This window comes from Sciurus vulgaris (assembly GCF_902686455.1).
Source record: "Sciurus vulgaris genome assembly, chromosome: 7".
In the NCBI taxonomy this organism is placed as follows: Eukaryota; Metazoa; Chordata; class Mammalia; order Rodentia; family Sciuridae; genus Sciurus; species Sciurus vulgaris.
The window spans coordinates 73,669,134-73,692,669 of NC_136467.1; the positions used below are offsets into that span (position 1 = coordinate 73,669,134).

The 23,536-nt window shown below is 39.1% G+C and overlaps 1 protein-coding gene across 12 annotated transcripts in view; it reads left to right on the forward strand.

Moving 5' to 3' along the window:
* Nucleotides 1–23,536, forward strand: part of BACH2 (BTB domain and CNC homolog 2) — a 336,154-nt gene that overhangs the window by 189,525 nt on the left and 123,093 nt on the right. For all 12 annotated transcript variants that reach the window (XM_079146715.1, XM_079146712.1, XM_079146710.1 and 9 more), the window contains one exon: nt 5,006–5,154. The gene's annotated coding sequence lies outside the window, so the exon portion shown is untranslated. The remainder of the gene's footprint in view (nt 1–5,005; nt 5,155–23,536) is intronic.

Consider the following 23,536-nt stretch of genomic DNA (forward strand, 5'->3'; position numbering starts at 1 on the left):
AGTTGTAGGGATAAAGAGAGCAATCAGCCTTATTTGTATAAGAAGTACCTTCTAGAAAACCTGATCATTTCACAACTAATTGGTATAAATGTTCCCTTGCCCACTGTTTGCAGCTGGAGACCCTCTTGTACTTTTTAGGACTGCTGCTGTAATTAAATACCATTTGCTTTTTCTTAGTTTAAGAATGCAGTTCCCACTGACTTCTTCTGCTAAGTAAATTTAAGATTATGCAAGAGGGAATTACATACAGATAATTTCCCATATCTGGGATATTCACTTTACTTGAAAGTGAATGAATAGTAACCATTCAGATTATCTCTTTTTAAACTTTCCCCATCTTCTCTAACAGTAAATAGGAAGAAATGAAAAAGCAGTGCTTTCATGCTTAGTGTAGCATTACCACATGTTCTAACCCACCTTTTCCTAAGAGCAGTCTGGTGAGCCACTTCAAGAGTTTGTGAGGTCTTTGGAAATCAATCTAGCTTAAAATGCCATTAGGGTAGAGGAAGTATCCGTGGCTCTCTTACTCACTGTTGTTTTGACACACCTAGACAGTGCATAGATCCTGGGAGGAGGCCAATAAGTCCTGGTGAAATGAAGGTGTTAGGTGTTGTTCTGTGGGCTTCTAGGTTCTGATGTACCTCCAGGATATGAGGCAGACTATTTAGCTGTGTTGTCCACTAACTACATGTGGCTACTTCAGTTGAAATAACTTATATTGATCAAAGTGAAAATTCACTTCCTCGTTCACATAAATTTCAAGAGTTCAATAGTCACATGAGGCTTGTGGCTGCCATACTGGACAACACAAATGTTGGACATTTCCATCATCACAGAAAGTGGTATTAGCACCATTAGAGTATTATTAGTAGTGGCCTAAGTTAGTGACCTCTGTTTTTAAAAGTGAAATTCCCATGTGACCGTAAAGTACACTCAACACAAAGAGCCCTTTTATGCCTCTTGCTCCACACTGTGGGAACTCAACCTAGAAGAGATAGGTAGCCCACAGAAGTGGCTGTCTCTTTGAGATGCATAGCCAGACAACATTGCTACTGTTAACATGACCCACATTCAGTTGATACAAATTTGTTTAGCTACACTAGTTGTTAAAATAGTAAAATATCTATACCAGTTAATAAAGACTTGCTATTTTAAGCTCCTCTACTACCTTATTCTTATGCCCCAGCTGTATTGGCCATTCCTCTAGGATTCCCTCAACCTCTCTTCTGTCCAGCAAATGAGGACATTAATGTCTGTCTTAACCCCGCGGGGTGGAAGACGACCCAGCACTACAGAACTTGAACTGGGGGGCACTGCCTTTAGCCTCATGGTGTCTGGACCTTTAGAAAGGATCACTTCCTCAGGATCTTTCCAAAGACTTCCCTCCCCCATCACTGCCATGGTCTAGATTCAGATCACAGAATCATTGGCCTCAGAAGACCTGAAAACCATCTCATCCAGCCCCCTCATTTTACCAAAGAAGTCCAGTCCCTGAGATTCACTCACCTACTTTTGTGGCTCAAGCCAAAATAAAACTCCTAATTTGGTACTTTTTTGTTTGTTTTTGCTACCTCTTTCTGTCCATTTCCTTAACTGTGAAATGGGGATTAATATCTTTATACCTCACAAAGTTGTTAATAAAAAGAAAAATGATGCCCAACATTCCATGTGTTCAACACTCTTGTATACATTTCATTTAATCCTCACAAGAACCTGTGGGAGGCGTTGGGCTCCGAGGCAGTGAGTCACCTGCCCAACATAACAAAGCATGTGTGAGCAGAAAGCTCTGTTTCTCATGGCTTGGAAAGCTGCACACCCTTTTAATGTAAGATAACATAACCACGTGGCATCACTAGTGTTTAGCCTGTGGCATTCTGCAGTTCAGAATTTAGTGACACTGAAGGTAGTAACTTCATTCCAGTGATGCACTTTATTATTATTATTTTTTACTTTGATAATGTGCCAGTTGCACAGACTTTGGTTCAGCATTGAAACAGAAGTGGGCTGCTTTGAAGTATATTTTTAAAATGAGAGAATCCAAATTTATAATTAGCTTACAAATACGGGTTGTACAGTTGGATGATCTAAAGAGCTTCTGGAAAGTGTTTGCGTTATTAGTGGTGATATGTTTTTTTGTATCCCCCCCAAGCAATTAGAAAAAAGAAATATGCTCTTTGAGGGATCATTTCCTCTATTACCACTTTGTTTTTCACATCTCAGAGTCCTGATGTGCTTAGAAAATTAACCATACATCTGATTGTGGAAAAGAAAAATCATTTATAAGTCATTTTACCTACTTTGACACCTAATTATTAGGAGAATCCTTCTAAAATGATAAAGGAAGAAGCTACAAGAAAGAAATGGTCCACTTCTCAATACAGCTTTGGTCTTTGGATCATTTTAACAGAAATAACTCCTACTTTTAGATAAGATCATTGGGAAAGATAAATTTAATTCACTTCCAGAGTAAAGTTGAAATATTTTGCACCCTTTCCCCCTACGCCTTAGCCATTTTATAGTATGTTCTAGGTGCAGAAATTGAGTTTATAAATAAGGGAAAGAGTAAGATTATTTCATTCCATATAACAAAAAAAGTTGCTTCACTTTTCTCTTATTAGCATATGAAAATTGTAGCATTTTCTACACCAATTATTCTGTAAGTTTACATATATATAAAGGGGGAAAGAAAGAACACTTACTAGAAAAATCTATAAATGGAAAGGGACTTTGGGGCTGGGAGCCCTGCTGTAGCAATCCTAATTAGTATTCACCATTGGGAAGAAATATAATCTTATATATGCATGTTAAAGTATGTATCACATATGTGCCTCCATGTCTCCCCATGGACACCTTGTGGAATAGTCTCTCACCACTCTATTATGCTCTTCATGCCAATTCAGGACCTTCAGTGAATTTACTTTTATCTCCAATTTTCTTGGACTTTGCACCTTTTCCTGCTTTGTGCAAGAGCTATTGATGGTGCTAGCAAAAGAGTAGAAAGTATCATTCATGATTTACAGTCAGATGTGGCATATGGTAATAAAACACTAAGCTCCAGTAGATCTTTGAAATAACAAAACTCACATTCCTCCAAACATATTTGGGCATATACTTTCAAACTTGCCAACTGCCCATTTTTATACCAGTGCAACCAACACTAAATGAATTAAGCTGTGCAAGACACCTGGCACCAAAGATGGTGCACTGAAGCATGTGTCAAGGTATGCCATCATTATGAGCGTGTCTGATTGATTTTTGTCTTCACTTCTCCTTCTGTTTCTGTGGCCATGCTAAGGAATAGCATAATGTCTAAAAAGAAGAAAACATGAAAGAAAAGGAAGCAAAAGGTCTCAGTATTGCAGAGGCTGAATCTTCAGCCCACAGTCAGTGGTTTCCTCTCATGGTGACATGTGAATTATGTCTGCACTCCCACACACCTTCCATGTTAAGTTGCATGGACAATTCATGACTTGCCTATTGTGCACATCTGACTCAGTCGGGCCCAATGAGGTCTATTTGATGGTGAACTTCCATTAACCGCATTTCTCCCCCATATGTCAAAACAGCAAAATGCCTTAATCTTCTGTGTAAGGAGAAACAAAATGTCCTATGATGGATCACCACTAATTGGAACTTTGTAAAGATGTGTGAGGTGCAAGTGAATCTTTCTGTGTCCATAATAAAGTTAGTAATTAGCAAATTGATCTCGTACTGATGCTTCTGGGAAAACTAGTTTCATATGACCTCTCCAGAAGGTCTTAGGATCCTTAAAGTTCATGCCACTTGAATTGGTAATTCTTTCTGTAGAAAGCCACCTAAGAAAATGTCCAGAAGTTTAGACAAATCTATGTCCCTCAAAGTGTAATTTGTAATAACACAAAATCTGTAATTCTAAAATGAGAGAAATAGTTAAAATGCTTTTTTGGAGTATAATATCACATAGATATTAGAAAGCATGTTTTTAAATGATTTTTAATAGTGGGAAAATGGTTACATTCATATAACTTACATTTTATTTCATAATTAAATTTGAAAAGCAGAAACAAAACTCTGAGTATGTTTGTGTATTCGAAAAGAACACTGATCCACAATCCCTTGTCCCCTTTATAAAGCAATTGCCAAGCAACTATGTATGAAGGAGCATATCTGTCTTCTAAGAACTTGTCCTCAGTTCTAACTCCAATAACTTTCATGGTTGTTTGGTCATATTATGTTATTTGTTGCTTTCTTGATAGAAAAACCTGAGCTGAACTTTTGTGAGGCATTATTTTATCCCATTTATTACTAAGAGTAGAATTATTCAATGTGTTTAATTAAGGGTTCTGCTCCAGAATCCCATAGGGTAATATGTAATGAGTGATAGTTACATCATAATACTCTCTAAAATCTTAAAAAGAAATCTAAATTCTGAACTATGTCCACCCCCAGGAGTTATGGGTTATGAACATAGACAACAAAATATCACTAGTGATTTCACTGGTGCCAAGGTTGCTATTACTCTTTAATTTTTTACTTTATACCTTCTCATATTTTCCACAAGTTCTACAATAAGCATGTGTTAGTTTGTCATCAGAAAAATAAACATTGCTGTTTTTAAAATAAACACATTTAAGGCATCAGAGAATCAAAAGTTAATCATTTGCTTCCTGAATCTCTTCAAGTTAAGACAGCCATGTGTGTCTCTTAAGCCAAGGTGCTCCAGTTTGTGGAAGGAAAACATTCATGAGGTGAAATAAAGAAGTTGTTAACTGTCTTGGGTCCAGGAGAGCACCTGGCAAGGGATGTTTACCTGAAGCAAATACCAAAAGGCATAGGGCTTCTACCTTGGTGGAGCCCTGGCATTTGTCACATTCTGTTATGTGACTTGGTCAAGAGACACACAGCCAAAGGGATAGGAAGTTAGTAGAGAGGTTGTAAAGAGCAGGACAGGTGTGAGATAACAGGAGTGGGGCAGGAATTATTCACTTTCAAAGTTTATTAATGGACAACTTTTCTTCTCCACTAGGTGGATACTCACTGACCTATCACAAGGTTGCCCAGCAAAACTTTGGGGTCCATGTCTGAATGGATTGCTGTAGCCTTCTCATCTCTCCCTTTGCCCAGTTCCCTGCATCCTAAGACTCGAAGCCAGGACAGGACCTGGAAAAATTATATGTAAGTTTTGACTAAGGTTTTTTTTTCCTTGACTAAACAATGTAAGTTTTCTTAGGTAATAGTAACAAATAGTCTAAGCAAATACAAATTACCTTCGTTTTAACAAAGTATCCTGAGAGTTATCATTGAGGAAAGGAACAGGGGTTGGAATCTACTTGTTGGTTGTTCCTTAACTCAGTGGTTCTTAAACTTTAGCTTGCATCAGAATTACCTAAAGGGCTTATTAAATTACAGATTGCTGGGCCTCACGCCCAGAATTTCTGATTCAGTAGATCTGGATTCTACTGAATTCAGGGTCAAGACCAGGAATTTGCTTTCTGACAGTTTTCCAAGTGATACCAGTGTAGCCAGGCCACGGACTCCACTTTGAGAATCACGACCTTAACTGCATTGACACATCTCAACAAAACATTTTAGTGTCTACTCAGGACCTTCACCCTTGAAAGTCCAGTCACATAGTTGCCAGCCTTCCTCTTGCTGGTTTCAGTCATTCTTTGCCTTTGGTTTTCAAATGATGTGACTAATGGTGCTGTTATTAGCCTAAAACAATGACTGCAGTCCTTTCACAGGTGTGCTTGTCATGCTTTTAGGTACACTCAAAAGGAGAACTCTTTTTTTCCCCTGGGTTGGGAATGTATTGTCCCCTTTCAAACTGAATCATCACTGTAATATCCCTCCCTCATACACTGAAGTCTGGCTTGATTTACAGAACACGTGTAAGGGATACAACCCAACCTCTGCAATAAATAGCCCCCGTCAGCAAGTCCAGGATTTTGTGGGGTTCTAAGTTCTAGGACTGACCTGTTTTGAGAGATGGGCTTGTTATTATGTTAGCTATCAAACAGGCCAATCACCTCTCTGCAAAGGATTAGAATTATTTATTTCATTTTAACAGAAAAAAGCAGGAGAGTTTGACTGAACAAATGTATACTTGGATATGTATGAACATACACATAAATATATGCCTGTGAGTGGATATGCATTTTTTATATTTATGAGCTTTCATTTTAGAACTTGTTTTTTCTTCATTTCTTTCTTTCTTTCTTTTTGTGTGTGTTTGTGTGTGTGTGTGTGTGTGTGTGTGTGTGTGTTCTGCAGGGGATTAAATTCATGGCCTCGCATAGGCTTCACAAGCACTGTACTACTGAGCTACATATCTAGCCCTCATCTTAGTAATTTCAAACATTTTTTTTTCCTTTTCCTTCATTGAATCAATATGAATGTAAAAATAGTATGAATGATGCTCTCCAGGAAACATTTGAGAAATCGCTGGGCATTTTAAATCTGTGGATAAAGCACTGTGATTTATAACATTTTTCTTGGATATGGTAAATGTTATCATTCAAAGCAGCATTCAGGATTTAGAGGTTTTTTTTTTATTATAACTCTCTAGAATGGAGAATAATCACTGTTTATAAAGCAATTGCCAAGCAACTATGTAATAAAGGAGCATATCTGTCTTCTAAACTTTAATAGAGCCCCAAATCCCAGAGATAGGTCTGGAAAAGAAGACAAAAAGTGATAGATGGTGGAATAGTCTAGAGTGGAATTAACCCAGAGCTCTCTTCTGTGGTGGCCCAAAGGATGACTGGGCTGGTATAATGGATGACAGAGCTGAGAGTGATGTAGTTAGTTATCTGTTATTACTTCATCCTTACAAACTTCACCTGTCTCTTGTCAAGCATGAGTTATTCCACACAGCATTCTTGGAAGGAAAATTATCAGTTTATGAAGCATCTTCACCATGAAGTGAAAGAAGGACTTGGATCACATGTCCCTGTGTTCCTCCTGCTTTGCCAGTCTGTGGACCTCCCTGTTTATACATCATGCTTTCTTGTAGGATGACCTGTGATAGGGGAGGGAAGAAGGGCTGTGAGTCCTCAGGTGAATCTAGGTTTTAGTTTCCAGTCTGGATCACCCCTTCCACCCTTGGGCAGGACACTGTCACCAAGTACCTGGAGTGTCTCTGTAAAACTCAATACTGTCAACCTAAAACTGCTCTTAAAGTATATTAATTTTAAAAAGCTGAATACCAAACAGTATGGAAAACCCTGCAAATAGTGAACAAAATTACCATATCATCCAACAATTTCACTTCTGGGTATATACCCAAAAGTGAACATAGGAATTGAATGTAAAACTCACACACCCAAGTTCATAGCAGCATTATTCACTATAGCCAAAAGATGGGAGCAGCTCAGGTGTCCATCAGCAGACGAATGGATAACAAAAATTTTTTAGCCTTAAAAATATGTGAAATTCTGATAATGTTACCATATGGATGAACCTTGAAAATGTTAAACAAATAAGTCAGATGCAAAAGGACCATTACATGGCCCCACTTACATGAGGCATCTAGAGTTGTCAGATTCAGAGTCAGAAAGTTGAATGGTTGGGGAAAGAGAAAAGGGGAATTGTTGCTTAATGAATATAGGGTTTGAATTTGAGAAGATGAAAATGTTCTGGATATGGATGGTTGCACCAAAATGTAAATGTACTTAATGTCACCAAACTGTACATTTTAAAATTATTAAAGTGAAGATTTTTGTTTTACCACAATTTTTTCAAACCTCAATACCTTGGCTCACCTTCATTCAAGAATGCTGTGCAGAATAGCTAACTTGTGCTCGGCAGTGACTTTGTGAGGGTAGAGTAAAAACAACCATGACACCACTTGCCCCTCTCTCTTTCCTGTTACCCTTTGGGCAATTTCCAAAGATGGAAGAGGTAAGGATCTGCTGAGTAGGATACCTCAGTATTTGGAATGGAATTCCAAATACTGAATGGGTTTCCCATTGAAGTAAAGTTACACCTGTCGGAAACCATCAAGGAAATCCGTCATTAACATCCGTAGTCTCTACCAAAATGCCATGTCGCCAATGTTGCCTATGCTCCTTTCACAGGGCTGGTTCAACTTTTCCAGCTTGTGTTCATAAACTGGTCTGTGCCCAGAACACAGTGCTAACAGTGCTTGACTGTGTTCTTGACTGTGACTTATGACAGGCCCTGCTCAGTGGAAATGGAACCAGGGAATGAGGATTTACCACAGAGTCCCACATAGTAGAAAAGGAAGGCTTCGAGAGGAAACTAACAGCAGTGGATTCTCCCACTATGGGGCTTCTGATTATTATGATGCCTCTTTACAGTATCCAAATGAAGTATAATTTATGCATGATTATGGACTCTCTGCACTATTGAGAACAGGCACCATTATATCCTTAAGCCACAGAGCAGGTCAGTGGGTGACCTGCCCTCCTGGGTCCATCATGCAGGTTGAAGCCCACCAGAGTAGTCCACTGGGCCCTACTTTTCTTGGTTTTTGCTTTTTATTTTGTGTTTCTAGAAAGCTGGCCTTGAAAAACATCCAGCAGATTCTCATCAGGCCTAGTAGTCATATTTTCTGCACGTCTCCTTCACTACTGTTATATTCTGTCCTTGGGGCTGACCAGCAGTTGAATTCATAAGGCACAGTACATAGGAATCCATGGTATCAAAAAACTGATAAACTGCTATCCTAAGTTATCCTACTTTCTCTTGAAGATATCCCACTTTCTCCTGAATATTATATATGTGTGTGTGTGTGTGTGTGTGTGTGTGTGTGTGTGTACTCATAACTGTGTAAATTTGGCTTACAGAAATTGTATAAACAAGACAGAGGTGAAATGATGTCATCAGTTAAAAGACAATATATTTACATCAGTACCCTCGTTCTCATGCCGTACTTTCCAAATCTGCTTGAAGTAAACTCTTCCTGCTTTACTTGGGCTGTAGAGACAAGGGCAGAGCAATGGAAGTTTCTGACTCAGTTGCTATGATATCATAAAGGAAATGGAATTAAAGGTTTTTGTAGAAAAGAAAATTCAGGTTATCAAGTCTCAAGGCAGAAAAAAATAAGGATTTATTCATCTCTAACATCTACATGGACCTACCAGCACCCTACATACCCTTGAGTTGAAATGGCATGGATATAGAATCCAGTCAAAATAAATGTAGCCCCATGAGTTCAAAGACCATAATTTGGGGATGGATACACTGATACAGATTCCTCCCCAAGAAGACAATCACCCAGACAAATGATACAAGGTAAAGAAAACCAACAATGGCAGACCCTTGGGGACCCTTCCTGTGGACCCTCATGTTTCTGAGGGATCAGTTGAGCCTAGTCCCAGATGCCAGTTTCATGTTAATTGATGGCTTAGCTACCTGGAATCTGACTAACCAGAACCTGAATTAATTAGCCTTCATATTTCCCCACACCCACCCAGCCCTTCCCACACACCCCACCCTACCACACGCACCCCACTTCCCTTTTTCAGAGACCAAAGCTCAGAAAACAAGATCGTTTTGGTTTTCAGTGAAGGGGGAAACATACCCTTAAGGATATTTGTAGCTGATGATACTGACATGCTGAATCATTGAGAATGTTCAAATGTTTTAAAATTAGGAAAAGAAACTATTTTGGAAAGATCTTTAACAATGAGCATTTTCTAGCTGTGGATTAATCAGATAATCAAAACAAAAAACATCTTGTCCTCAAGTAGTCTAGTTAACTGAAGTTTTATTATACCTATTGTTGTGCCTCACTAATAATCTAAAAATGTCAACCAAGAAAACTATAACATTCATTTTTATTCTTCTTGAGAAGCTATGCACTTTCTTCCTTTTACCACCTTTTCAGTGCTGTGCATATATAGGAAGTACCTAAAGGTTGTGATATCATTGGTTTTAAGAGTAACATAAAATAATTTCATGAACCTGTATTTTAGTTTCTATAGTCTTTGAGGAACTGCTGGCAAATTTTTAAAGCCAATTCTGTTTTGTTTTGTTTTCAAGAACCTATGATATGGTTATTTTTAACAAATTCAAGTCCATAGTTATGTTCTGCTCACAACATCATTGAAATTAGTTTTCACTCTTTGCATATATGGTAATAGTACAGAGAGGGTTGATATTACCAGCATTAAGCCCAGTAGCACATGACTGTAATCTGAGCGGCTCAGGAGGCTGAGAAGGGAGGATCTCAAGTTCAAAGCTAGCCTCAGCAATGGTGAGGTGCTAAGCAACTCAGTGAGAGCATGTCTCTAAATAAAATAAAAAATGGGGCTGGGATGTGGCTCAGTGGTCAAGTGCCCCTGAATTCAATCCCCAGTACTTAAAAAAAAAGATGAGTTCACATATAAAACAAAATTTTCAGATGATATTTCTTGTGAGTCTTTAAAAAAACTAAGCTCTATTGTATTATAAAGCTGCCCACCAAATGATACCAGTTGTAGCATAAATGGTTTTATCAGTTTATTCCTACAATTTCTAATCTGTTGACTTTTTGGGTGGTGGGGGTGCAGGGTACCAGGGATTAAACTCAGGGGCACTCAACCACTGGGCCACATCCCCAGCCTTATTTTTTTTTTTTTATTTATTTTTTTAAAGAGACAGGGTCTCATTGAGTTGCTTAGTGCCTTGCTGTTACTGAGACTGACTTTGAACTCTCCATTCTCCTGACTCAGCTTCCCAGCTGCTGGGGATTTACAGGCATGCGCCACCTCGCCCAGTCAGTCTGTTGACTTTTTAAGAAGTGATTTGTGTGCTCTGCTTTGGATGCACCTGTCTCTAGTGAAATGACACCTCTTTCTTAGCCCTGATTTCACCCATGGGATCATAGCACATCTTTCAAGGACACACATTAAACTGGTCTTTGAAAGGCCTTGGCTCCTACAGCCCTGTTGCAGTAGAAAAGTATGGAGACCAGTGTCATGATGGGGAAAAACATTTCGGCACTAGTGCCCCAGAACAGAATTTGCCAAGCTTTGCAAGATAGCAGCACTTTTGGAGTTGTGGCAGTACTTAGTTGGAAACTATAATCTTTTGTTTCTGGCTGATTTTTCCCATATTCCATGCTGTGTTTGTCACTAGGTTGGATTATTATACTGGATCCTATGTATTAAGTATTCTTAATAGCCAGAAAAGCATTTCAGAGAACAATTTGTTCCCTTTATCAAAACAGAAGTAGCTTTATTTTCCTTATTATAAAAGTAGTAGGGCCATGGGTCACTTAATGGCAGAGATATGTTTTGAAAAGTGTGTTCTTAGCCAATTTTGTCATTGTGTTAACATTATAGGATATATTCACACAAACAGCTGTGATGCACTAGCTAATATAACCTTATGGGACCTCCTTGATTATCACTGAACAAAACATCATTAGGTGGCATTTGACTATACATATTTATTTTACATAATTTGTAAAATAACAGAAAAGAACAAAAAATAATTTACATATAACCTGGCTATCCAGATACAAAACCTACCCGTTAACTCATATTTTATATATTTTCCACATTTTTTTCAACTAACTAGTTAGAAATTTATTAAAAGTAGTCTTCACTGACTACATCCAACAAGATGGTGGCACTTGGGCAAGATGATGTTAGATGTTATCAACTCACATAAGAACAGATACCTGTGTGAACTCACCAGAATCTTTATCTGGTGGAAGTTTCTATCAATCTGTATTTTCATTTCAACATGCTGCTAATAAGAATGATGGCCCTGCAAGATCTTTGTGACTTCTGTAATCATAAAAGGGAAGATTCACTTATGTGCAGGTGTTAGGCCAACTGATTGTGTTTCAGTTATTTAAAAATTAGTAATCTGGGACTGGTGTTATGGCTCAATGGTAGAGCGCTTGCCTAGCATGTGTGAGGCACTGGGTTCAATTCTCAGCACCACATATAAGTAAATGAGTAAATAAAGGTCTGTCAACACCTAAAAAATATTTTAAAAATAAAAAATAAAAATTAGTAATCTACTGTAAGCCAATTTGGCAGAAACAGGAAAGACTGATTTAGACAGATCCCCATTCCCTACCCACAATCTAAACAATATTAATTCCAATAAAATTCTAACTTTATAATTGATGATAACAGAATTTCATTAAAATATCTCAATATCCGCTGCCTTATGCTGTGAGCCAGAGTTTTCCTTCAACTTTGCATCCTTATGCCTCTTCTAAGAAGCTTTTCTTCAGATGGCTCTGTGATTTAGGCTCTGAGAGTCCTGCTGGGATCCCTGTACTTTCCTTTAGAGAGTGCTGGGACTTAGGGTTAACAGGAGTCCTAACCCTTAGTCAAGGTTAGGACAGCCTTTGATAAACTGAATTGTTAAAGGATTTATCTGAGAAGTGTAATCCACAAACCTTATGTCTATGAGCAGAAAGTATTCAGTAAGTAGCTGCTAGAAGAGATTTTGTTTCAAAAAAATGGCCTATATTTGTCTCTGGTTCCTCTAGGTCTCATCATCCCCTATTCAAGACATTAAGTTCCTTGAAAGCAAAGAGTTCCTTCTGTATTCCTTTCCATTTTTGGTGTCCTGGCATTTAGCAGGGACTTAGCATAGACAGACTTGAGGTAATATTTCTATGGCTCTTCAATGACAGATGTCTGAATGTGTGCCATTCAGGTAATTCTATTGTACCTTCTTCCCACAGCAGTTGAAGAGTACTTTGATAAATATCCGCAGTTGTGCTGGATGCCTGATTGGGTACTGGTGTGGGAAGTGGTATACGGTACATCGATGCTCCCTTGGACAAGGGGATGCTCGTGTGGATGATGAGAATTGGTCTCTTTGTCTTTGGTTTCCTTTTTAGCGCCTTGCTTCACTGAGTCACAGTGCTTGCTGTTTGGTGATGGGCATGCCACTGAAGCCTGAGACTGTTCCTCAGACTGTTTATGACACTGTATTGAAATTTCCCATTACATTAACAATCATATAATTTCAAGAACATGCTAAAAGTTGGTTGGCTTTGTAGTTGACATTGAGATTAACTTTCTCTAACCTAAACCAGTGAAAACTAAAATGCTCCTCACCACATAAAAGTTTTGCTTTCGCTGTGTTCAGACCCCTCCCACCTTGTCACAGCACAGTCATTTGGTGTCTGATTTGGGGGCGGTGTGGTTGTTTCTCAGTGGTGTATGACCCACTTTTTTGTAATACTTAATTGCCTGTGTTTTTACAACACAAGTCATAAGTTCTGACTATAGTGGACTAAAACCCAAAAAAGATTTTTCTGAAACATCACATCAGCGCCGCTCAAACGCTGTGCATTGTGGAAAGGTCTCGGCTCTGCAGGGTGCATGTTGACTACCAGGGGATGGCAGGACCTTTCCTCTAGTCTCTGGATAATGAGCAAGCACACAGGTAAAGATGCCTTTCTCAGAGTTGACTCCTGTAATTATTTTGTTGAACTAGACTTTTAAACATTAATCTCTATCTGCATGCATTTGCTGTTGTGGTTTGCAGAGGGTTCAGAGGAACAGTATTTTCACTGGTACCTTAAGATCTTAATGACTTAACTATTCATTAGAAGTCTAAAGAGTTGGTGATCAAAAAATAAACTCTTCCCTCTATCCTGTCCATGCCCATGGGAGGCATCCTTTTATCAATTTTCTTTTCTTATTTGCTGTGGTTGTCTGTAAATGTCAGGTGCCTGGCTCTGCAGTGATAGTCATATGTGGGTTAATGCTTGGTGAGCTTCAGACCATGGGTTATAAAGTGTGGTTACGGCAGACAGAGAGCAAGGTGCACACAGAAGGGAAGGGATGGTGGGGTCACTGTGGCTTAGTAAGTATGACCCACTCCAGACTAGCAACATCTCTAAGGCAAGGGCTATTGGCTATTGGCTTAAGTTTGGCCGAACCATTCCGGACACTCTCCTGTGTTTTAGAAATGTTTACATGTCTGACAGCACTTTGGTTAATTAGAAAAACTTTTTAAAATTCTCGTTGTACCAAAAAAAGGGAAGTTATCATTCCTGAATGGACAGGAAAACTTTGGAGTATATTTCTTTGCTGAAGGTTGACTGGCATGCCGTTCGTGGCAGGCTCATCTCTATTGAATTACATACCAAGTTAGAGTCTTTGAATGTGCCCAGAGATAAGTCAACCTTGTTTTCCCTGAAAGTCCTGATACAGAAAAAGAATGAAAGTACAAACACTAACTGGAAAAAATGTCACGCATTTTAGACACTTTGCATCCCTTGTTAGGACAAACCCTGGGTTGGGTTTTTTACATTTGTGAAGTTGTGCGGTAGGTGGAGCAGTGTGGGTGGCCCAGAAAAAGTAGCGGTTAGAATAACATTTTCCATTTATTGCCCTTTGTGCATGGCTAAAAATAAGATTCATACAAATCAGAATATGTAATGCAAGCAAAATCACTCTGTTAATTCTGATGACTGGTTTGCCCACATCTTTGCATTTGTCTGGTAAGTGGTATATTGGGAAATAAGCGTGTCTTTGTTTAAATAGCAAAAGGCAGCCAGGTTTTTTGCGCTGTTTATCGGCATGTGATAGTTTATCAGCATTTTCCCCTTCTGAAGGAAGAAAGGCACAACTCATACATTTACAAATTGTGTCAATGGAAGGATGAAAAAAGTGGCAGAATCCTTGAATCTTTTAAAAAAGCGATTGTCTTGTTTGAAATGCTGCCTTTTGACATCAGTCTTCTTGGCTCATTGTTAGAAAGTTGTTTCTTGTAAACCCACAGAACAGTGAGAAAAGGGTCTGTTAGTGGTGTCACCCTAGAAACTGGCAATCGTGTGCATATGGATGGAGTGGTAGGGAACAGGGGACAAGGATGAGCACACACCTGCCCTGTCATACCCTCCATGGACACAGATGTTAGAGGATCAGTTAACCATGTGAAAACTCCCCTTTATCTGGCTTCTGAGTCTACTGCAACCACAGTAAGTGATAACATGTCAGTTTGTGGCTACATGAAACACCAAAGAGAAATGGCGTCAGCATTCACAGGGAAATTTGTGCCTTCGAGATCCCAGAGATGGTGCTGTCCCGTTCCACTGACTGAGTGGCTGTGGCATTTCCAAAGAATGACAGTGTCTGCAAGTGTTCTGAGCCTTTCAGTTTGATGTAATCTGTGAAATAGATGAGTCAAGAGGGCAGTCATTCCAGAAGCCTCTGAGAAATGAAGACTGTAAATTACATTCCTCCAACCATGGCAGACAGAGTGGTGCAGTGGTTAAAGTAAGATAAGAGCTTTGGGAGAAAAAAAGACCCCAGAGCAAATCCTAACTTAGCTATCTGTTGACCTTGATGTATTTACTTACCTTCTCCTTGGCTTCGGTGTCTTTATTAAGAAAGGAAATAGGAATAGTACCTTCCTCATAAGGTAGTTGTGAGAATTCAGTGAGATTATATACTGGATGCATGAAGCCAGCACTCCATAAAATGATGTTGGTGTTATTCCTATTTGTGCTGCTACATCATAAGGATGAGTTGGAGAATTTCGGGGATTTGGGAGTTTACCTTTATGCTTGGAGTACAGATTTTGGAATTAAATGCACAAAGGATCAGCCTCTTGCTCATGCTTCTCAATCAAAAGAATCTAGGCATTTATACGGTGGTTTGGTTCTTCATTGGTTACTAATACTATCTTGGAGATTGTTTTTTATTTTGCAGTCAAATGAGCACAATGTCAGCCTCTCTTTCCTTTTATGATTAAGCACTGTGTTGATCATATGCAGTTATTTTTACCCTCTCACTGTTTTTTATTTAAACATGGATAGATATTTCAGTTCTAACATCTGTACATGTTAATTGTTGTACCTGCTGGTGCGCATTATAAAAGAGTGCACTAATGTTGTAATCAAGCAAGATTTTAAATATTTCAGGTGGGAATGAGCAAAACTTCAGGAACAATCAGCCTCCATGGTGGTGTAGTTCCCTGCAGAAAATATCGCATCTATTATAATTCTGGTTACTGATTAGTCCTACAGATGACCAAATACTGATGCGAGGAAAACAGTTGCTCTTAACTTTTATTTCCTGCAAATTATTTTCTATTTTGTGTAATCTATCCCTGCCCTTCAAGGAGTCCTTTTATGCCCACCAAAGCTTTTTATTAAAATTAAATCTATTTTGCATTTCATAACGTCAGGTCATAACTGGAGGCATCATGTATCTTTTTCAGTTAACCTTTAGAACCTGTAGAATTAGATGCTAAGAGTTCAAATCAGACTCTTCATTCAGCTTCCCCCATGACCTTCCTAGGAAGCTGTTTCTTCATTTATCAAATTTTAAAAAAAATCGTGACAGCACCTTGACTTTGCCTCACCTGGGACCTGACAAGAAGTGATAAATGAGACCAATAACCTAAGGAATTAAAACATGGTGCAGAAAACAGTGATGGCTTACTTGTATCAGTTAATATATTTTTGCTAGGTTTTTTTTCCCTAACTTTACTTCAAATTTTCCTTTTCATCTTCTGTCCTACCAGCCCTGTCCCGGATATCACTCTCAGTAGTAATTTATGTGTTGGCACCATCATCAGATTTTCTGGGTTTTTAATGTGAGAAGCCGTCAGTCTGCAGCAGAGCCATTTCTCAGGTCAGCTCTGCCGGGAAGATTTGTCTTTTATTAAAAACTGTATCCTGCCTCCTCCAGTGTATCCAGACAGTGCTGCTTTGTCCGTTCTTCCTTCTTGAGTAAAATGGGAGAAGGCTTTTCAAGCTGAGGAAATCATTCCAAGCAACTTTGAAAGTTCCTGGCATTGCAGATACAGCTTTGGTCCGTTCCACACACACACACCCCACTATCCTCATCTCACTGTGCCACAGACTGAAGTCTCTGTGAAACTCATAGATGAGGGAAGGCGATAAATTCGACTGGCTTTGATTCCCTCCCACACCTTCCTAAGGAATGACAGAGATTCTGAAATACATCCCATTGATATACCAGACGCTTCTTCCTGTATAGTAGCCAGTTTCAACCTCTCCTTCATGTGCAATTTGAGTGCACTGGCCAGGCTGGCTCATTATTCCTTTGGTTGAATAATGTAAAGCATTTGCAATGGAGATTTACTCTAATGATGTATTTTAAGTGCATGTCCACATTGCTGGTTTAATGCACTCAGTCATGGAATGCTTTAGAGTTTATTGCTAATGGATGAATCCTCAGGAAATCTGAAATTTTCAATAAGATTGACATTTGAAATGAGAAATATAAATCTAATGAGAGCATTTCAACCAAGGTTTGTAATTAGGACTGAATGGAGTAAATTTGTACACATATACCACAGAAGGGCACAGCAGAAGGTGAAATTGCACATTCTGCTGTGAATGAGGGATGAAATCCTATGTATCAGTGTCAGACCATGACACTGTGGAGTATAAATGATACTGTCACCAAGTACTGCACAGGGTACCTAGGGAATTGCACTGTAGTAAATTACATTACTTAGACCTGAAGGCATTGTGTTGGAATGAGAGGAGGGAAAAGAAGGCTGTCAGCACTGAGCGGAAGAGACTGCAGTATGACTGGCTGCAGGGATGGAAGTCACTGGTTTCTGTTATCCCTGGAGAACTTTGTATTCCCCTTTGTTAATTAGTTTATAGAAGCGATAGACATGTACATGTGAAAGAACATCGTGTCTGCTTGGAGTGCAGGTTACACTTGACCATAAGGGAATGAATGCAAGTAGATGTCTGTAAAGTGGTCTCTGTTGGATTCTCTTTCTTATTATTCACAGCTGGGTAAGAGTAGGTGTTTAATGTAAGTGTGCCCTTATTTTCTTTTCTTTTCGTGAGAATCCAGCATGCTTTGTGGGGATTGAATTCTCATTCTCTCAGTAACACTTGTTTCTTTTCCAGCCCTGCCTTAATAAGAGCATGTGTGTTCTAGTCTCTTCTATCACTGGTCACCTCTCAGACCTTCCATCCCCAAGGCATATAGTCTGTACTGGCACATAACAACTCATTTTGTTAAAGAACTCAAAGTTAAGAGCAGTTGATTCTGAGAGGGTACCTTATGGGGGAAAACTGTTTTTTCACTTCTATTTTTTTTTTCATTCCCCCTGCAGTGAAGTGGGGGGTGGTCATCCTTTTTGGGGTTGATCTGTCTCCCCATTTCTGGGAAGCAATTCAGAAAAGAAAATAAGTGCATCAATTATATTGCTACCTTCCAAGTCATAGAAGATCACTTTTGTCCAGTTCAAGTCCAAATGTCAGGTCTTAAAAAAGCCTGTACCACGTATTCTAGAATTACTCAGGATCACTTCTTAACTGGAAAGTAAAGGCCCCCTCCTGAATGTATAGGTTCTGAGTATCAATTCAGTGTTTCTCATGTGTGTTTATGATGTGTGTGTTTTGCTGGGGATTGAACCCAGGACCTTGCACATGGGAGGCTAGTCCTCTACCACTGAGCTACACCCTCAGCCATGACTTAAGTGTATATCATATATTGTCCTTAGTGAGCTAAACCTGAGAAAAAAACCAGAATACATGGAATTCTATAGAATGTCTCTACAAGGCTTCCAAATGGCAGGGTTGGGGCAGTACTTCTGAAATGTGGAACACATGGATAGCAGTAGCAATAATAATATCTTGTCTTGGATTTGACTTTTATTTTTTCCAGAATAATACTCTATCCATATCAGGTATAATAATTTATTTTGTAGTCATAGTTACAGTTTTATTTTATTCATCCAATCATAAAATTTAGTAAAATCAACATACTTGGAAAACCAGGTTTGAGGGTAGACAGGAGAAACCTTGGTTAACAATAAGACGGTGGATATTTCTGTTTTGTTCATTTATCCTCATCTTAAAAAATGTTTTAGTCGATAATTATGAAATAACATCTACTTGTACAAAAGCCATCACGTACAATGTCTTAGTGCACGCGCCATCTTCAGCATAGAAAGTTGTCCAACAGACTTTGTTTTATTCACTAAAACTTTTTAAAATTAAGGGACTGCCTTGTGAGAAACAAGAGTCTCTCCCTAAACAAACTCACTGGAATTTCCCCCTTTTTTAATCATGTTCACTTTAGTGATGGTGTGCATGTTCTTTTTATCCATGACCTTGATTGGGAAATCACATGCATCTTGTTGTTTACCACATTACACGTGTGTCTTTCCCCCCTGGCCTTTTGATGCAGCATGCTATCAAACTGTATCTTTGCATTTTTCTGAATTGAGTCTTGGTGAAAGAGATTTGACAGCATCTAAAATGGAGCTGGTTCAGTGTCTCTCCTTTCTGAAGAGCTTCCTTTGTTCCTGCCTCCCTACCCAGGTCTGACTGTACTCTCTTCTCTTTCTTACATTAAAATTGGAATGGGAGAATGGGGGAGCTCCTTAGGAGATAGAGGTCTGTAGAGAATTGTGAGTACTCATTCAGAAGCTATTCTTAGTTCTGAGAAATATAATGAACTTGAGCTTTGAGTCCTGCTGAAGCTCCCATTAACAATCCTGCTATCACCACCTCCCCTCCACCTGATTATGTTTTCCCCAAAGACGACTGATATTTTCTCCTTACATTCTGAATGGAGTATTTTCCCAGTAAAGCACATCTTGAAAGGCATGAAGTCCTTTTGCAGTGATAGTTTACTGATGATTCTTAATTGTCCTATTAAGTGCTTCTATCTTGCTTTACCTCAAAGTCTGCAGTGTAGAAGCCACTTCTAAAGACCTTGATTTGCTTGTCAGAAGTCAACCCATTAATGTTAGCACTTCACTTATATTATCATTATGGTGTTTCCAACTGACAACTGCTGCCACACATTGCCATGTTCCCAAGTTCCCAGTGTTGCAGAAAAAGAGACTTTTGTTCTGATCTGATGAGGAAAAAAAATGCAAACAACAACACAGCTCTACCACCAGAGATTCTATAAAGACATGTTCAGATGAACAATAAGGTCCTTTGTTCACTCATGACATAAGGATGTAAGAATTTAAACAATAAGATCTCTTGTGAAATGTGGCCAAATCTCTACCACAAACGTTGTGAAGTTCTCTGTCTCATACAAGGCAATTTTTATATGGGCTTGAAAAACCCATTAACTTCTAAACCACCCTTGAAAAACAGAAAAGAAAATCACTTGTCTCACTGTAACATTAAAGCAATTTCTCTTCTAAGGAAAGCTCAAATGCATTCATCTATATAAAGCACGTGCACTACAATTTATAAAAATCACAGCCCTCTGTTAGGAAGTGCAGAGCCTCTCCCTCCTTCACCTGGTCTGGGAAACCCATCTATTTTGTGAAGACCCTTCTTTCTTTGAATAATATTTATTTCTTCCAAATGAAGAAAAATCCTTTAAATCACTTATACTCAAGATGAAGTTTTAGGGCTTGATAATAAGTCTCTAAATCCTTCTGACACTAGTGGAGCATGGGGAGGGAATAATCCTGCTTTGAAGGGAATTTTTTAATTGAATTTGCTTTAATGTGAACCCTATTCTTTCCTGCTTTGAGCCTTTAAGGGAGACTTGGTGTATTTGCAAACCTCAGTAGGGCTATGGGGGAAAAAAAATGTAGAGATTTCCTTGTCAGATCATGTCAGGAGTTATGACAAACCTCCAAATTGTCCTGATTTCCATGTTTGAAATGTGACCTTTCAGGAAAAGTGGAAGTTGGGGCGTGGGGGCAAATTGAATGGTCAGAGGTGCCCCACTGAGCTGACGTAGTACTAAACTCTAAAGATTTCCAAGTGTTTGCAGATGGATATATACAGCATCCTTGCAGAATCCTCTTAATTGAAGAAATGTTTCATCTCTAGCTCTGTTGACAGAAAAGATTGCCTACTGATAATTGCTTTGCTTAAGTGTCTGATAATATGCCAGGTATGAGAGCATTCTGTGTTAGGTCATCTTTAATTATGCATGTACCACCTGTCAGCCCTGTATCAGTACCAGATTAGATTCTCGTGGAGTCAGTTTGGGGAGGACCGGAGGCAAGCCGAGGTGATCTCTTTTAGAAACAACAAAAATAGTAGTAAACATGCCTTATAACCTGCAGCTTTTAAAGGAGCCTCCTCTGCATTGTTCTTGAGCAGGAATAAGCCATCGGTACATCTGAAAAATGTTTGAAATCTTGCCCAGGCAAGATAAATTACTGTGAAGACAAATTACTGCAAGAGAGGATGGTAGCACCTCCCCACTCCGTACCATCTGTTGCATTTCCTTTTTGCTCCTTCTCATGGTTGTGACTGAGCCAGGGAAAGGCTCAGAAACATTTTTATAAGCTATGTGAGGACAGGAAATATGTTAACGATGTTAGATTTCATACATTTCAGGGGTTTTTTCAGTAGCTAGTTGGCTTTTTTTAGAAGGACAAGTGTGGGTTGGAAGTAATGCTTATTACCCTCTGTCAGCTTTTGGTAGTTTTATTCTCACTTTTCAGGGTTGTTTGGGACTTTCTGGTGGGATGTTTAGGGTTCTTTACTGAAAGCTCTGTTCTCTCTTCCATCCTTTGATAAGATGGATTTGTGAAAGGTGTTTTTCTTTGTCCACCTGTCAGAAGTTTAGGGGAAACCTTGAGTTATTGTGCCCTTTACAGAGGTGGGGTTGATTGACTGAGACGCTAAAGGCAGAGAAGAGACAGGTAGATAAAAATAACAGGTGTGTGTTATCACATGGGCATCTTTCAGACTTTTACCTGCAAAAAGATGAGACTCCAAGCCTGTCTGCCCTCCAGCCTGAGAAAACTTCCTTGAGAAGAATTTACAAATGATAGCCTTAGAGAAAGTTTGGAAATCCTGAAATGCCTTGCTTCAAACCCTGCATTGGATAGAAAATCAGATCAGCTGATAGAAGAGTGAAGAGCCCACTCCAATTCCATCAGAACACCAAGGTTAGTTCAGGTCATGGTTCTGACTTCTTGGCTACCATCTGATATTTGGGGTACCATTTGCTTTACTACCCTAATCGAACAGTTCACTAAAATGCGGAGCTGGATCCAAAACTATTTATTACACTAGCATTGTCAATTGGCTACTTAGTGTTCAGTTAGTGCTCAGAGTAGACAGATGTTCCATGATGAACTTACAACTCCACACTTTTTTTTTTTTTTTTTTTTTTTTGTACTAGGGATCAAATCTAGAGCTTCACACATGCTGGGTAAGCACTCTACCACTGAGCTATATAGCTATATCCACAGCCATTATTTTATTTTGAGGCAGGTTTCACTGAGTTGCTGAGGCTGGTCTTAAACTTGCAGCCCTCCTGCCTCAGCCTCCCAAGTAGCTGGGATTACAGGGGTGTATCACAGCACCCTCACGTATTTCTTAAAATAGGATAACATAGTGTTTCCCAGCCATGACAGAAAAGAACACCAGAAAATAAAGTATAGATAAACTGAATAAAGGAATTAAGAAAGAAGAGAAACGAAAAAACAATGCTGCTACATTTTCTCACACCAGCTCATTTTTTGCAAGTCTGTCTATGTGGAAGAATCTTCCACTCTTTCTACCTGGCTCACTCTTACATTGAGTTGTTGTTTAAATGTCATCTCTTCCAAGAAGCTTCTTTTTGCTCCTTTCTGGCGAAATTTGCTTCCCTTTCTTGCTCATCCCATAGCACAATACCTATGTCCTTTCTGGCATTCGGCAAGGAGTGTCTTATTTACTTCTCTGTTGACTTCACAAAGTGGCAGATGAAGAAGCTTAACTTTATCCTAATCTTTTCAGTAGAAACCTTACGTCCAGAGAAAAGCAGTAATGATTTCATTGGCATCTATAGTACTGTGACCACATTAAGAGTATTACAAAAGTACCTTTGAGGAGGGAAACAGATAAGTTTGAGAGTTTCATGCAGAGCATCAGGAATGAAAAGGGAGTATTAGAAGTGTGTCTTATAACCAGTGGTTGAAGGAACAAAGGACAGTTAGCCAGGAGAAAAGAGAAAGAAGGGGGGAAAATAGCTATATTTAGATATCTGAAATTCAGACTGTTATTCTAGAAAAAACAGAACCAAAAGATAGAAGTTATAAGGAAGAGATTTGCGTTCAGAACAATAATTTTCTTACAGACAAAGCTAGTCCACAGTGAAACCTGTGACTTCATAATAATGACCTCCACCCATTAACTCGAATAAATCATTGTCTATTAGGGTTATTTGGGGCATTTGGGAATTGCTATAGAAAGATTGCTGCACTGGCAGGTGAGGGGATGGTCCACAAACCAGACAACCCTAACATATTTAAGACTCACGAGTTTCCATTCCATGCAAAATCAGTCAGATTGGCTGTGGGAGATCATTTCCAGCCTCCATGCAGAACCTGGTTGAGCTGGTGTTTGGCACACATCCAACCACAAGCTCCAGGCTGGGGTTAGGGACGGGGCAGAAAGAAGGACCTGCTGTTTCCTCAAGGACACTGAATGGCAAAACAGAAAGACGCTACCTTGAGTCCCATTTCTCATACTTCTGGCCTCTTGCTGACTGGGGGACTGTAATGGATTCCCTCCAAGTCCTTGAAACCTACAAGTTTTGCCATGTAAAATAGGAATAATATTGTTCACTTCCCAGAGTCAGCAGAAGGCTTAAGGAAGATAAAGGAGTCTTTGGTTGATAGCAACATGCTATCTATAGGTGGTCAC